The sequence below is a fragment of the Ictidomys tridecemlineatus genome, unplaced genomic scaffold (assembly GCF_052094955.1).
Source record: "Ictidomys tridecemlineatus isolate mIctTri1 unplaced genomic scaffold, mIctTri1.hap1 Scaffold_510, whole genome shotgun sequence".
Taxonomy (NCBI): domain Eukaryota; kingdom Metazoa; phylum Chordata; class Mammalia; order Rodentia; family Sciuridae; genus Ictidomys; species Ictidomys tridecemlineatus.
Genome location: NW_027523339.1, coordinates 205,345 through 222,060, shown reverse-complemented (window position 1 = coordinate 222,060; position 16,716 = coordinate 205,345).

Genomic DNA, 16,716 nt, shown 5'->3' with positions numbered 1-16,716 from the left:
ATATCTTTTATCTGACTGAGAAATTAGGAAATTATTCTGGAAAGATAGATTCAGTAAAATTTTAAGGGCTTTCAACACATGTCATGGTATAGTTCATGTTTTACCACTGAAAGTTTTGAACAGAACAATAACTTGACCTGGGCTTTTCTTTGAGAAGATTGATCTGGCAGTGGCTTGTGAGAGGATTGTTCTTCATAGAACATTCCTGATGGAATAATAAGTTAAGTGCCAAATTGTCAGGGTCAAACTAGTTAGAAGTATGTTACGGTTTGGATATAAATTGTTCTCCCAGAGCTCCCATGTTAATGTTCAGAGGTGATACATGAGAGCTGTAACCTGATCAGTCCATCCTAGTTTGAATGGACTGGATGGTATCTGCAGGCACATGGGGCAGGACAGGAGGAGGTGTATCACTGGAGGCATGCCTGGAAAGGTTCTTCTTCCTTTAGTCCCTTTCTCTCTTCCCACTCTCTGCTTTCTGACTGCCATGGAATGGAGCAGTGTTCCTTTAACACACCCTTCTTTCATGATGATCTGTCTCACCTTGGACCTAAAACAATGGATCTGACTGAACATGAATTAAATCTTTGAAACCATGAACCAAAGTAAAAATTTTCTCCCCCAAGTTGTTCTTGTTGGATATTTTGGTCACAGCAATGAAAAGCTGACCAACAGCAAAATAGCAGTAATAATAATTATATTTAAATTTGGCAGGGTTTATTTAGAGAGGTTAAAACAATGTTACAATGTTGATTATGGGGCAAAATGCAAAGTAAAAAAAAATATAGAAAATTAACATTATTTTCCAGGTCTGAGAGAAGAGTGTCTCCTTTATAGAAATCAAGAGAAAATTCAACCAATCATATTGGTTGAAAGAGTGCAGTCTTAAGTATTCCAGTGTTCAGATTAAGGTTAATTTAGAGAGTCCAAAGATTTTTTTAAGAGAATGTGAGTAGCATTTGTCATTTGGTGGCTGCCCAGTATCTAAATTCCCTCTGTATAAAAGGAAAGGACATTTTTGTTTTACACAAAAATTCTACACAAAAATTCAAATACTGGTTCTCGCATACTCCTTGACTCTACACCTCAGAGACTTCTTTTAAATTTAAACAAACAAATGTTCCTGCTTAGGGAAGTAGTCTGAAGGAGACATCACAAAGAAGCTAGGAGAGCTAAAGTCTCATGCCCCTACCAATACCCAGTGTCTTTGCTCACTGGTGGAAGAGATAGCGTGCACCCAAGTGTGGCTTGATCATTGGCACCATGGAAAACTCACTGGTCTTATGGATAATCTTGAAAATTTTTCCTTTGTTCCTGAATGAAATTAAGAAAAGAAAAATCATATTGAGACATCATTCGTTCAATATAAATTGTATTCATTTAAACTACATAATTCAGTAATTTTTTAATATATTTACAGGTGGCCACTGTCACCATAATTTAATTTTAAAGCAGTTTCATCACCCAGATAGTAACTTTGTGTCTATTAGCAGTCAACTCTGACATCCCTACAAGCAACTGGTAATTTTCTTTCTGTATCTACCGATTTGCCTATTCTGGACACTCATACAAACAAAATAAGGTGCTGCTTGATTCTTTGGAAGTAGCTTATTTCACTTAGCATGGTGTTTTCAAGGTTCATCCATGTAGGAGCATATATTAATATATTGCTTCTTTTTATTGCTGAATATTATATGACAATATTCTTTCAATTGTTATTGGATATTTGGGTTGTTTTAACCTTTTGGTTATTATAAATAATGCTATAATTTATGAACACTCATATGTATATTTTGATGTGTTCACATTTCCCTTGCTCTTGGCTATGTAGGAGTGGAATTGTTGGGTATACACGGTAACTACAGGTTGAGCTTTTTTTTTTATTGTTTGGCTTAATAGATTGTACTTCCCTCTAGATTCATAAAAGTATAATTGACAAAAATATTTATGATGTACAATATGTTTATAGTATAATATATTTAAAATGATTAAACCCAGTTAATTAACATATCCATCAACTCGCACACTTATTTTTTTGTGGTGATAACATCTAAGATATAATCTCAGCAATTTTCAAGTTTACATTATTGTTGATTATTAACATTATGCTGTACAATAGATCTCCATAATTTACTTGTGTTGTAAAAATTAAAGTTCTGTGGCCTTTAACATGCCTATCTCTCTCTCTCATCAGTTCCCAGCCTGGAAACCACTATTCTACTTTCTGCTTCCAAGTTTGACTCTTAGATTTTACTTTTAAGTAAGATCCTGCAGTATATGCATTTCTACACTTGTTTTATTTTGTTTGGTATAATGTCCTCCAGATTTGTCCATGCTGACACAAATGACAATATTTTCTTCTTTTGTCGGACTGACTAGTATTCCATTGCATATTTTCAACACTTTTTTCTTTATTCATCCATCAAAGGACACTTAGGAACTCTAAGGCTGTTTTCCAAATAGCTACATCATTTTACATTCTCAGCAGTGATGTATGAACATTCCATTTTCTCCACATTCTTACCAGCACATTTTATAACGTCTTTTTTATTATAGCCATCCCAATGAGTATTGAAGAGATTTTTTTGTAGTTTTGCTTACCTTTCTGATGACAATCATATGGAGACTCTTATTTGTGCTTATTGGCCATTTGTATATATTCCTTAGAGAAATGTCTTTTCACATTATTTGACAATTTTAAAAAATTAAGCTTTTTATTATTGAGTTCTAAGAGTTTTTCCTGCTTAACTTTTGAATTATGTTATTAGTCTTCTCATCAATTCTTTGTGTGACCTGGTGTTCTTCCAAGAAATTACTTCTCTGCTTAATTTGAGCATAACTGTTACCTGCTACTTGCAAACAAGAAACAGAGATGAACAATTTTTTTCCCCAAACAAAATGAAGATTTGGCTTAATAAAAATATATGAGATGAGTGAGCATATATAAAATTTAAAGGAATAACAAATGAGTGACAAGTGGGGGAACAAATAATGATTGTGTATTTTTAAAATTTGCTTTGATGGTGGGGGAAAGAGAGAAATAAGACAGTAACTTGAAGCCTTAGGAAGCTTATTTATTCAAAGAAAAAAAATTGAAGAGAAGAAGATATAGAATATGGAGTAGGTAAATAGTGAAGAGGATAAATTATGTTTTGAAAGAAAGGAGGAGGAATCACTTTCCTTAAACAAAAAGTAGTAATAATGACTTAGTGGAGGAAACTAAAGAGGCTGTGAGGCAGAGACAGGACATTCTAAAAGGGCCTTCATTCAGCAGGCGTCTGTGACATTCTGGAGAAGCAGAAGTAATGTTAAGCTAGGACCAGGATCATGTTTAATGGGAATGTCCAGGGAATGGGAGGAACAGCCCAGGTGGGAACAAGGTAAAGAATCAAAGAGAGTTAAGCTGATTAGCATTTCCCACGAAAATGACATGTTAGTTGCAGTGATGGTGAGCTCATTTTTATTCTTCCATGCAATTCTATGAATTCCGCTTTTCTTTCTCTCTCTGCCTCACTTAATAAAAATGCATCATAAGGGAATAAAGGCTTCAACAAACACTCAAACACATGGAGTGTTAAATATGTATGAATCACTGCCCTGGCTTGTTCTTTTGAAGTTGTTCCTTTGTGTGCTTTTCTTTTTCTTATTTTATGGTATCCTCTGCAGAATCTAAGCACTATGATGCAAACTGAAGTATTTCCCTTCTTTGGTATTGAAATGTAGTTCTCTAAAATGCCCAATGTAATCTTAAAATTTTAAAAAATCTATCAAATCTCTGAATTAAGCAAGCCTAAAGTGACTTCCATAAGCAATTTATAGGATTCTTCTGTATCTTTCAAAATAGATATCTCACTTGACCCCTTAATCATTGATGAATTGTTCTAGTATTATACTAAAAGAATCTTTTTCTTACAATGTTGATCAAACAAAAAAACCCTTGTAAACAAAGGTCAAGTTATTGATTTTTCTTTTCCATACTCTATTTGCCTATTTCTTTTTTATTTTGGCATAATAAAATTCACATAGGAAAGGTCTAAAATGATATGGTAAGTTAGAGATAGTGATCCTAAAATCCTGCATTTAAATCACAATAGTGATACTTATACTAATGAATAGAAGACATACCATTTAATCATCCTTGTAAAATTCCTCTGCCTGCCTTATTAGTGGGCCCTCTCTTGTTTCTGTTTTCATCCGTTTATTTTAGTGTATGAAATTAAAGCCATGCATATAAATAAAAATTTCCTGGATAGACAAAAGCTGCATAAGCTCTAAAAGATGTAGATCAGGACAGTTCTGAAAGTGAAAAAAATACTACCTTTTCACATTTCTGTGAAGTTGGGGAGTTTATATCCTACTGAACTCTTCAGCTGAAGTAGCACTCCAGGGGATTTCAAATCAGTTCAAAGTTATATAGTAAAGAGAAAAGAAAAAGAGAAATGAGTGAAATTCCTTCAGTTCCATTTCATTGTTTAGCATTTCAAAGTTTCCTTCTATTCTCTTGATTAAAGCCTTGGTTTCATTGGGTTTGTGGATTTGTCTGAAGCCAAGAATGTGTCCAAATTCACAGCAAGCATTTATATATCCAAAATTAAATCAAGAAGCTTAATTGAGAAATCTCCTGCCAATTGAAAACCAACTTAAAGTCTATTCAAATTTAGAGATTATCTATAAATAACCAGTCACATTTTAACTGGCACATGGAGATGAGTAGCCCCCAAAGGTTCTGAGAATTTGTAAACTTGGCAGTTCTCACTCAGGCCCAAGTTATTTGACCTTCAGTTATCATTTTTTCCTTTTGGATCTTCACATCATGTACTCTAAAATAAGATGGAAAACGTAATAAAATTTGATATTTTTTGAAGATTCTGTTTTACTCCTCTAAAGATATTTTAAAACATATACTTCTTTATTTATATGAAATATAGCATTTACTAAGTATCATCTATACTAGGTACATATAATGATAATATGTAATGCTTATTATGTGCATGTGGTTGTAGTGATATACAAAAGTATATTTATATGCATATACATATATACACATAATATTTCCTATTTTTATAACTACACACAGCATATAGTCATTTTACCAGAAAATAGTAATGTTCTATAATTTACAAATTTTATTCTTATATCTGACAAAGAATTATCACTGTCTTTATATAAAGAAACAGTTTTTCCACACTGTAATTCTTTATGGTAAGTCATTTAAACTGAACTCTTTTGCTTACTACTATGCTTTTTTTTTTCTTTTTTTTTTTTTTTATTGATTGTTCAAAACATTACAGAGCTCAAGACATATCATCTTTCATACATTCGACTCAATTGGGTTTTGAACTCCCCAAATACATAATACAGACTCACTTCTGTTACATACTCACATTTTTACATAATGGCATATTAGTGACTGTTGTATTCTGCTACCTTTCCTATCCCCTACTATCCCCCCTCCCCTCCCCTCCCCTCCCATCTTCCCTCTCTACCTCCTCTGCTGTTGTTCAATTCTCTCCCCTTTTTTTCCCCCCACCCCCTTGCCCCTCATGACCTCTTATAATTTTGTGTATCACTGAAGGTCTCCTACCATTTCCATATGTTTTCCCTTCCCTCTTCCTTTCTCTCCCCCCATTCGTCAACCCCCCTACCCATCTGCAGCCAAAAGGAAACCTGTCTAGCTAGAGCTGGGGGAGGGGCAAGCAGGAAAAATCCAAAGGACAGAGTGCCTGGGATCCCAATTGCCAACTGTGGGACCCCAGAGATCCAGGCCCACTGATTCGTGCGGCCTGCCCTGCAGCTACAGAAGGTGTGGCGCCCCAGGGAAGCGATTAATCAGCAAGCAGGGAGAGGCTCGGCTGCGATCAGGTGGAATCCCACCAGCCAAGCCCGCACTGACCCCCGGGCTGAGTATGGGAGTTTAGACAGGGAAGGAAGTGGTACAGTCCCATCCCCCACAGCGGACACTCCCCCAAGGCAATCAGCAGTCAGCATTTTTTTTTTCTTAATAGGCACTAAAATTTACTTCCCATTATTATATGAAGTTCCATTTGCACATTGTAACATACACAATTAAAATCTCCCCAAATTCTAATTTGTCAAAGAGCCGGAAAGTATTTCCACTTTTCATCATTTTTCTATTCTTCACCTAGATAAGAATTTTAGACAGAAGTTGAGCAGTGTGCATACTGCAAAGCCCCAATCTGGAGATTAGGATAAAATTTAAAACAAAGTATTTAATAGAATAGTTGCTTTTCTCAATTTCCTATTCTTTAACACTGAGTGAATATTTATTCTAATATTATTTACTATTGTTCACATATGATAAAACTGATCTTAAGAAAAATCAGAATTAGTGGGGCTGGGATGTGGCTCAGGCTTAGAATGCTCGCCTAGCACGTGCAAGGCCCTGGGTTCGACCCTCAACACGGCATAAAATAATAAAATACATAAAATAAAGTTTAATAAAAAAAATTTAATAAAAGAAAAATCGGAATGAGGTTAGCCCATGAAATATTTTAAGGTGCCTAGCCAAGTATCTTTCTACCATATTACAATAATTTCATTCATATTTTATTTTGTACCAGTAAACATTCAAAATTAGTCCATACATTAGTTAGTATTTTCTATTCAAAAGGAAATAACATGTGTTAAGATTTATTATTTATGTCAACCTAATGTAAATGACACTGCTGCATTCTTCTAGAATGTCAACTAGTTATAGTTCAATTTTTTCATCCCCCCCAATTTTTAAATTTTTCCTTGTGGGACCTTAGATATTTCAGAATGTGACTCGGGGAGCTCATATCTCTACTTATATTTTCTTCTAATATTTGCTTGAGGCATTAATAAAATCTGAACTAAAAGATGAAGCATACATTTGAAATCTAATGCATATTGCTAATGAAGGAAGAATAAAACATCCAGGCAAGAGATATGCAATGGAGGGACTGGAGAAGAAATAATACCATAAAATTGCTCAATAGAATAATTTACAGAACAATGAGGAAATGGAGAAAGGGTACTGGAAACAATCTTGGACATGCAATTCATACTTTATAAATTTTCTTATTTTTTATTTATATCTGACAAGTTATCAAATAATATTTCTGTGTCACTCTCCAGATTAAAGTTATGCTCACTACAGTGCAAGAATGACTTCTAGTTTTTATTACAAAAACATATAACTTGCAAATTAGGAAAACCACTCCACTATCACAAACTGACCCTTTAAAATTAGCATGGAGATGGGCAATAATGCAGCACACCTTTTAGTTAGCCAAAAGTTTAACTCAGTTACTCTGAATGCTAAGAATATTTCACTGAGTCCTACTGAAATGTAGAATTAGCTATGACAGTGACTAAATTACTGTCAATGTCATCACAGCAATTTGTATTGTGCTTTTACTTATCTAGTGGGAAAATAAGAATAGAAAGTACTTTAAAATTATTTATGCTCTAAATTCATGATGGATTTATTCAGGAGTGTTTGTTGAATATTTAATATTGATTGCAAGAAGGGCAAATTTGAATCAAGCAACAAAAATGAGAAAGATTTTTGTTTGTTTCCACCAAGAAATTTTTAAACCATGGACAGAAATAAACAACAAGTAATCTTAATGTGCTATATGATTTATATTATCATTATTTCCTCTAAATTTTGGAGTAAAAAAGATAGCAACCTTTAATTAATTAATGATAACATGGTAAGTACTAAAAATCATGGCTCATTTGATCAGATTCCAGTTTGTTCACGATTTCAAGATCATGATTATAGGTTGTGTATTGGTGTCACATCTGGAAAATTGATTTGAATATCTAAATGTGGAGGGAATGAGGAATTCTATATTTTATAAAGCAAAGAGAGGATGTGATACCTAGGTTTTTGCTTTGGGTTTTTAACTTTTCAATTAGTCATTAAGTCATTAAGAGGTGAGTATCTTATATTCAATATCATGAATAATAATAAGGTAATATATAGTTTGGGATAATTCTGTCTACTGGAAATATGTGACAATGCCTGCATACATTTTTAATTTTTACAACTGGGAAATATTACAGCCATCTAATGAGTTAAGACCAGTGGTGATAATAAACATCCTACAAATCACAGGATATCCTTGAATAACAAAAAATTATCTTTTCATATTTACCTGAATTAACATTTTCTATTTGAAATGTATACTGCTCTAGTTTAAGACCAAATTTTAAGAAACTCATGAGAGTATATTAATTGTGCTTCTGTTGAGAAAATCTGTGCTAGTTAAATTTAGCACTAAGCCTAGTTTTTCATTTGTGATATGATTAATTTAACTAGCAATGTACTTGAAATTGTAAACCTATTATATGGTTAAGTCTAAGGGTGGGGAGAGAAAAAGAAAGAAAAGTTTTCTCTAGGATAAGAAATTTTCCATTTATATTAATAATATTGTACCTCAAAGAGAAAATTCTTCATGGGAAGTTTCCTATAACCAGTAAAGTGGGGGGAAAAGTAAAATATCCTGCATTTGTGCACATCTATAATCCCAGCAACTTGGGAGGCTGAAGCAAGAAGACCATAAGTTCTAGGCCAGCCTTAACAATTTAGTGAGACTCTAAGAAACTTAGCAAGGTCCTGGCTCAAAATAAAAAATATATAAAAATAAATAAATAAATAAATAAATAAGATCTGGGATGTAGCTCAGTGGTAGAACATCCCTTGGTTCAATCCACAGTACTCAAAACGAAAAAAAACAAAAACCTTAAGGCTTGCTTAACAGGTTGTTCTGTGTAAAAGGTGGATATTAGACATGAACTTAAAGCAGATGGTTGCAGCACACACTGTTTTGTGTCCATGCCTAAAGGACCAACGTGAGGGTAGTTTTTGTCATGGTTTGAACTTTGAGCAATGCACCTGGTTGTTCCTATTGCCTAGAAGGAGAAATAGCCAGACATAAAATTCTATAGTGATTCATGAGCTGTGGTCAAATGGTTTTGCTAGATGGCAAGGTACTTGGATGGACTCTGATTGACAAATTGGCTGCAAGGGAAGAGGCATTGAAAAAGAGGTTTCTAAATAGCAAAATAATAGGAAAGCTTTTACAATCTGAAAGACCATCCAAGAGTACACATGGGAATGGAGGATTTTTGGAATCAAATGAATATATGACCAGTTCTTCAAATGCCAGTCAACCACTTTTCTAGTCTCTCTGGCCATTCTTAAATAAATTTATGAACAAATGTGTCCTATTGTTAGAAATAGATGTATCCATGGGTTAAACAACATGAGCTTAAACTTGACAAGGCCATTTTGACTGTATGCACTACTGACTGCTTAATCTACCAGCATCAGGTTCACTATTGAGTCCTCCCTGTGGCACCATTCCCTGGGGAATCAGCCAACTGCCTTGTGACAGGTTGATTATATTGGACAGCTTTCATTATGGAACGAATATTGCTTTATTCTTGGGATATAGCTTTGCTTTCCATGCATGCAATGCTTTGGCCAAAATGACTGACCATCTGTGGACTTAAAGACTACCCCATTCTCCATTATGGTATTCCATGTAGCATTCAAATGTTCATGCTCATTGAATGCATTGATCTTACCATATCTCCTTTCATCCTGAAGTAGCTGGCTTACCAGAATAATAAAACGCCCTTTTGAAGACTCAATTACAATTCAAGATAGGTGGAGATACCTTATGGGGCAGGGAATATGTATATACTTTAACTCTGCATTCAATGTAGCTAAGATTTGTGGGTCCAGGATTTAAGAGTAGATATGGCCACTGCTATCTACTATCCACCACATCACTATTATCTCTTGTGATTCACTAGCAAAATTATGCTTTCTTATTCCTATCACCTTAGGCTTTACTAGTCTTGTGGTGTTACTTTCAAAAGAAGAAATGCTTCATCAGGAAAATCTACAATAATTCCACTGAACTGGAAATTAGGACTTCCACCTGGACATTAGCCTCCTTATACCTTTGAATCAACAGGCAAAGAAGAGGGTTACTCTGTTCTCAGGTGTGATTGATCCTTATTGACAAGGGGGAATTGTACTACTGCTACACAATGACGACAAGAAAGACTCTGTTTGGAATACAAGAAATTCCTTATGAAATGCTCTAATGTTAACACAACCTATCATTAAAATAATGAGAAAAGAGCACTTGGGGAGGAATTGATTAAAATATTCATCATCTCAACTGGGATGTTGGCTGAACAATAATGTACACATATCCAAACCTATCAAATTGTGCATTGAAAATTGCTGAATTTTATTTTGTATGAATTTTACCTCAATTTAATAAAAAAAATTCAATCTGACAAAAAATTTCTGTAAATAGTGTCGAAAGATAAAGAACAGATTGGGAGAACATATTTGTAATACATCTACCCAATCAGGAATTTGTGCTGCCACCGTAAAAACAAAAACAGAAGTCTTAAAAGCAAACTTATTTACCTATTTTTTCATTCAATAGTTTTTTAGCATATGTCATACACTACACAAAACCTCTATTCTAGAGTTATTTCAGTGGAAAAAAACAAAATTGGAAAGCAGAAACACACACAAAAAAGTATGAACAACAACCTGCCTTTATAAAGCTTAGTTAAGACAGAGTATTAAACAAATTTAATACTTCTATGATTTTAATTATGATATGGCTCAGAGCCATGTTTGGCTTATCCAGAGAGACCATATAGGCTTTTATGGAATACATTTTAGTATTAGCCTCATTCAGAGCTTAAGTTTTTTATATTCCTACTCTTTTTCCCCTTTTTTTGATCTATTTTTAACTTACTTGAACTCATATATGTGATAAATAAATCAGAAATAAACAAATGTAATACAATGATAAAATGGCAGTTTCTGATTTGGTTTCATTTAAAGTTCCCAAAATCGACAATATTATACTAAGCAGCCACCCTGACGTCTCTGAATGACACAGATCAGCATTATGCACAAATTGCAAACAATGTATTATAAACAACTGCTGTCATCATTCATAACTCTAACTCTCGTAATAAAAGAATAAAATTGTCAAGGTAAGAAAAGAGGTCTGTGGATCACTTAAAAATGTGCCATATAACTATAAGTTTCCTCAGCACCAAGGAGGGGATTATTTTGAGAAATTATATAAAATGCTTAAGTGTTGGGAGCTGGCGACCGCACCCTGAAAATGGCGCTGGTTTCCTGCTTCTGCTTCTTTAGCAGTTAGAGTTGTTAGAGGTAAACAACTCCTTGTAAGGCTGAGGGGCTGGGCTCTGGCCTGCTTCCACTGCGCTGTACCTATTAGACTTTTCCACGTGGTGCTAGTTCATTGGCGGGGCTGGGTACTTAAGCCAGGGCAGACCAACCGCTAGAGCTTTTTCCTGTTTTCTTATCATGCTTCAAGGGTCCTGAATAAACTGCTGAAAGAAGAATCCTATGTCATGTTTCCCTTGCTGGCGAGGGGTCGCGACACTTAAGTATTTTTTTCTCTGCATTATGGGGAAGGACTATTTTCCCTAACCCCATATCTCATGCCAAGTGAAGAGGTGTTAGGAAATTATTCTAACAGCTTGCTATGTGTCCTAAGGAACCTGACAGGGCAAACAGGCTGGATTTTGTTGGATGTGAGTGAGAATGAAAGGCTTGGACAGGATCACCTGCTTAACAGTAGAGTTCACAGAAGGATACCACTGTCATATTAAGCTACTACCTTAGTGCATGTTCTCCAGCGGTATGTTTTCTATGGATTGAACATGAACTCTGTAGAAGGGAGGAAGTCTTTTTAAAAAACTGCAAAAAATAAAAAATAAAAAAAAAATGCTAGAAGCTAATAAAACTGGGCAGCAGGAAGAGACATAAAGGATAGAGAGAACTTTACTTGCTACCACGGTCATATTTTGATGCTGGTGTGCTCTGGCCAGTGTTCAAATACTGAATGCTTTATCATATTGTGCTTTTATAGATTCCCAAGAGTTCCAAGAGACCCTCCCATTGAGAACAACTAAACTACAGAAAATAAGGAAAAAGCCATTCCACCTGCCAGTTAGCTGCCTGCCCCCCTCAGCTCTGCACCCCACACCACTCTGCAAGCCTCCCTCCATGTATATTTCAAGACTGATGCATGATGCCCACTTTGAATGGGGTCCTCTCTAAAATTATATCAGACCACCTTTTGGACTCATGCCTTTTATGACCTTTTATATGAAAAATCCAGTTTTGTAGCTACCCCCAGTGAAATCATATAAAATTGTTCTAGCAATGAAAGAAAAGATATCACACATATTATTTTGTTCCTATCTTTTGGACTCTCAGCTGAGACTGAAGCAGAAAGAAATCAATTTTTAAATTATGTTAATAAACAAACAAATCTGAATAAAGTGTCAGTACAAAAGTGACTTAACATCAGAGGGACTATGAAAGAATAAGCAATAAAACATTGATATAGGGGAAAAGGAAATATGGTAATGAAGCATGATTTAATAATTAGAGTTGGGGTACTAAAGGAAATGATGGTAGAATTTTTATATGAATCTATAAGTACCATGAGAATAGAACAGAAGATAATAGTAAAAGTCATTCTCACCCTGCAAAAGTGGGAAAGGAAAATGACCAAGATTTGGTATGAATATTGCCATATATACACCAAGATGGCTTGAAAAACTTCATCACTTACACAATCTCTGCAGAGAGCAGGGAAGAACTCTCAAACAGGTCTGACATGACTTGAGAAAACAGAAGGAAGACTGGTCTGGTTCTTTACTGTCACAAAGTAGGTTGAGTATCACATGCTTGAGTGGAACTTGTGTATTCTAAATCTCCTCAAGGCACCCAAGAAAGAAGCACTCAGGCTTTCTTGTTGGCTTACTTATGTGTGACACATAAGAAGAAGGAGACAGAATGAGGGTTAAAAACTACCAGCAAAGATTTAAAAAGGGCTCAGTTTTCTTACCATAGATATATTTTAATAATTTATAAAAACAAGATAATTCTAAATCCTTACTAAAAGTCAGAAATCCTGAGAGACACAGAGCACGTACTATTCAGACAGAGCAAGATTTTCAACAGAAATTTTATTTGGCAGCCAGGGATCAGTGAGATGAAGCTTTTGAAATGTGGAGGAAAATTATTTTCAAGTTATTAAATCAGCTGTTAGAGAAGAACAAAAGTAATATAGAGACAGTCAAATTAAAAGAATTTATCTTCCATACTGATTTTTTCTTAGGAAACTATCAGCACATGTATTTTTATTAATTAAACAAATAAAAAAATATATATTTTTTTTTAGTCCTGAGGGTCAAAACATCCAACTAGAACTTGAAGGAAAAAATGTTCCAAGAAACAAAAAGAAAGACGGAGAGAAGAAAGAAAGGAGAAGAGGAAAAGAAAGGAAGGAAGGAGGAAGAGATGGACAAAGATTGATGTGTGTGATCCTTTTCAAGTCATATTGGAATATATAGAAGGAAATAGTGATATTCTAAAAAATTTAAGGAAAGGAAAATCTTTTAAAAATGTGATTATTGCAGACTATTTTACAATAGTGAATACTCCATATAGTCTCACAGCAATATAAATATTGATCATCTATTGACAGATTATAATGTGCTTATAATGGAAAAATGGGAGTGTAGTAAGAGAATTCCAAGTCCTCAGCTAACATATCCATATCACATTGCCAGTACACAGTAAAAGTAACATATTAGTATTATATTTATTAATATAAATATAACAAAATATTGATGGTATCACTAAGAAGCCAGAGACAGATATATTACTTTTCATTCTCCCACACACAAAAATTGCAGAGAACTATTCACAAATCAAAATAATCTAGAGGTCTCAAGAGCCATTGAAAATATGTAGCAAGGGGCTGGGGATGTGGCTCAAGCGGTAGCGCGCTTGCCTGCCATGCGTGCGACCCGGGTTCGATCCTCAGCACCACATACCAACAAAGATGTTGTGTCCGCCGAGAACTAAAAAATAAATATTAAAAAAAAACTCTCTCTCTCTCTCTCCTCTGTCACTCTCTCTTTAAAAAAAAAAAAGAAAGAAAATATGTAGCAAAAAAGTAAAGATAAATTAATTAAAGGAAAGAAAAGAGAGGGCATCAGGATATTCATTTAGAAAAGATTGCTAGAGATTGCTACTTGAAATGTCAGGAGTTTTGCATGAACTAAGAAAGAAGGAAGGCAGAAGCTATCAGTATCATTCTCAACTATGTGATAGAAACCAAAATAATCCTAACTGACTTTCTCTACAGGAGACACAAGTATCTTCTGACTCCTGACTCATAAGGGAATCCCAGAGAAGGAAACATAGCTGTACACCCCTGCCCTTTAAGAAGTAACTGCTCTTCAGTCACTTGAAAGAAGGAGCAACTATCTCTCACAATCTGTCATGTGTCCTGAACTCACATCTTTGGCACTAATTAGAGTGTCCAAGTTTTAAACACCAGCTCTGTAACTGCCTTGGGCTTTCCTATGTCTTGGACCCAAAAGCCATCACCATACGAAACAAGTTTGTAATTGTATTTCAGACTCTGAGCCAAACCTTTACTGTGTCTGTCCATTCTCTGGGCTCCTGTTCAGCCCAACTTCAGAGTCACTCTAACTCTGTGCTTACCTATGATCCTACTCTCGCGTACACAGGCTGTTTCATAAGCATTGGTATCCTCCTTCCTATGATGAATACAGCAGAAATGATGCCAACACCCCAGGCAAGAGTTACCTCCACAGCCCTGAATCCCAGAGATGTAGACCTTCCATTCATTCCCAGGCTCAAAATTCAGCTCTGTGCCTGCTTCACAAGCACCATTCATTAGACACCAATGCCACTGCCAAAAATCCATTTGCCAGACCCAGTTTCAAGAGGAATCCCCTCAATCACAACATCTCTGGTAAGAGAAAAATGGATTAAAAGGATCTTAGTGGGCATCACCACTGAAGAGCCCAGTAATAATCACTACTACTGTAGATATTCATAGCATTATTCAGTGAATAGCTTTATAATGTTTGTTGTTACTCAACAACTCAGCTTATGGAGCTGCACCGGAAACCAAAATACTGGTACCTTTACTAGGGACAAAACAATTACAATTCATTGAGCAAGTGCCCCTTCCCTACTGCAATAGGGGAAAAGTCTTTGTACAATAAAAAGAGAGGTAAATGCTTCACCAAATTGATATCAGTGTGAAACAATAAAAGACATAAAAACAAGGAATTATAGCACCAAAAAAAAGGAACATAATCTCTCAGTATCTACATCGACCCCTTCAAATGGAAATATATGAACTACTTAACAAAGTATTCAAATAATTGTTTTAAGCTCGATGAAATTCATATGAAATTCATAAATATAGAGAAACAATGTAATGAAATCAGGAAAACAACTAAGAAGTGAAAAATTTAATGGAGATTGAAATTACTATGAAATCTAAAAGTAATTCTAAAGATGAAAAATATAATGAACAATATGAAAAATATAAGAGAAAACACTAATAGAATATTTTTCAAGCAGAAGAACCTGTAAATGTGAAGATTGTTTGAAAAAATATTATCAGAGTACAAAAAAGCATAAAAAGGAATGAATGCTTATAATATTTATGGAACAGAATCAAAAGAGAAAATATTCCCATTTCAAAGACCAGTTTCATTATGAGGTATTTAACAATATTGAATCCATTCTGATTTGGTTGGTTCTATTTGGGTGTAGTGCAAGAAATCAATCATAAACATTTTAACATAAACTTTTTAAACATATAATATACTCAAAGTGCTGAAGGGGGGAAAATAAAACCTGCAACTAAGAATACTATACTTGGCACAGGTGTTGCTCAGAAATGGAAAGAGAAAGATTTTTCAGGAACAATAGAAGCTGAGAGAGCTTATCACTCTCAAATCTATCCATACAAAATGCTTTTGGTTAAATTTCCAGCACTGAAAAAATAAATAAAATAAAATAAATAAAATGCAAAATGCAGTTCTTCATCCTGAAAGAAAAGCATGTTAATTATTAGCACAAAACATATGAAAACATAAAAGAGTATATAACTCACTGGTAAAAGTTAGAAAAAGTTAAACACAGAAATTTTAATGCTATACTGATAGTATAAATCATTTATATCTTTAATAAAAGTTGAAAGGCAAAACTGTAATAAATAAAAATAGCTGCATTACTTTATTAAGAGAAATATATAATGATGTAAACTGTGACATCAAAAAATAGTGGGCTGGAATAAAAAGTGTAGTTATTTTATGCAATCAAAATTGAAGTGCTATTAGTTTTAAGATGCCTTGTTATAACTATAAAATGTTTTACATAAGCCTATGGTAACCAAAAATAAAAAACTACAGTAGAAAGAAAGAAAGGACCTGTAATACAATCAGAGAACAATTAACAAAACAGCAATATTGTTTTTACTTATCAATTGCTTGAAATATAAATTAATTCAATTCTCTAATCAGAAGACATAGAGTTGCTGAATGGATAAACAAAATACGGCCTAAGTATTTGCTGCAGTCTGGCTGAGCAAAATAACCGGGGGTGGGAAGGGGGTGGGGGGGTGACAAGCAACTTGTGAAGTTTGATACAGCGGGAGCTGTGGTGAGCCATTTCTGTGAACTGTGGCCGCCATTACAAGATGGCGCTGATAAGCGCTGTGGCCTGTGATAAGCAACTCCTTGTTTTGGGAGAGTTGGCACATTGCTGTAAACACCCTATGAGAAAGGTCCACGTGGCAGTTGTGC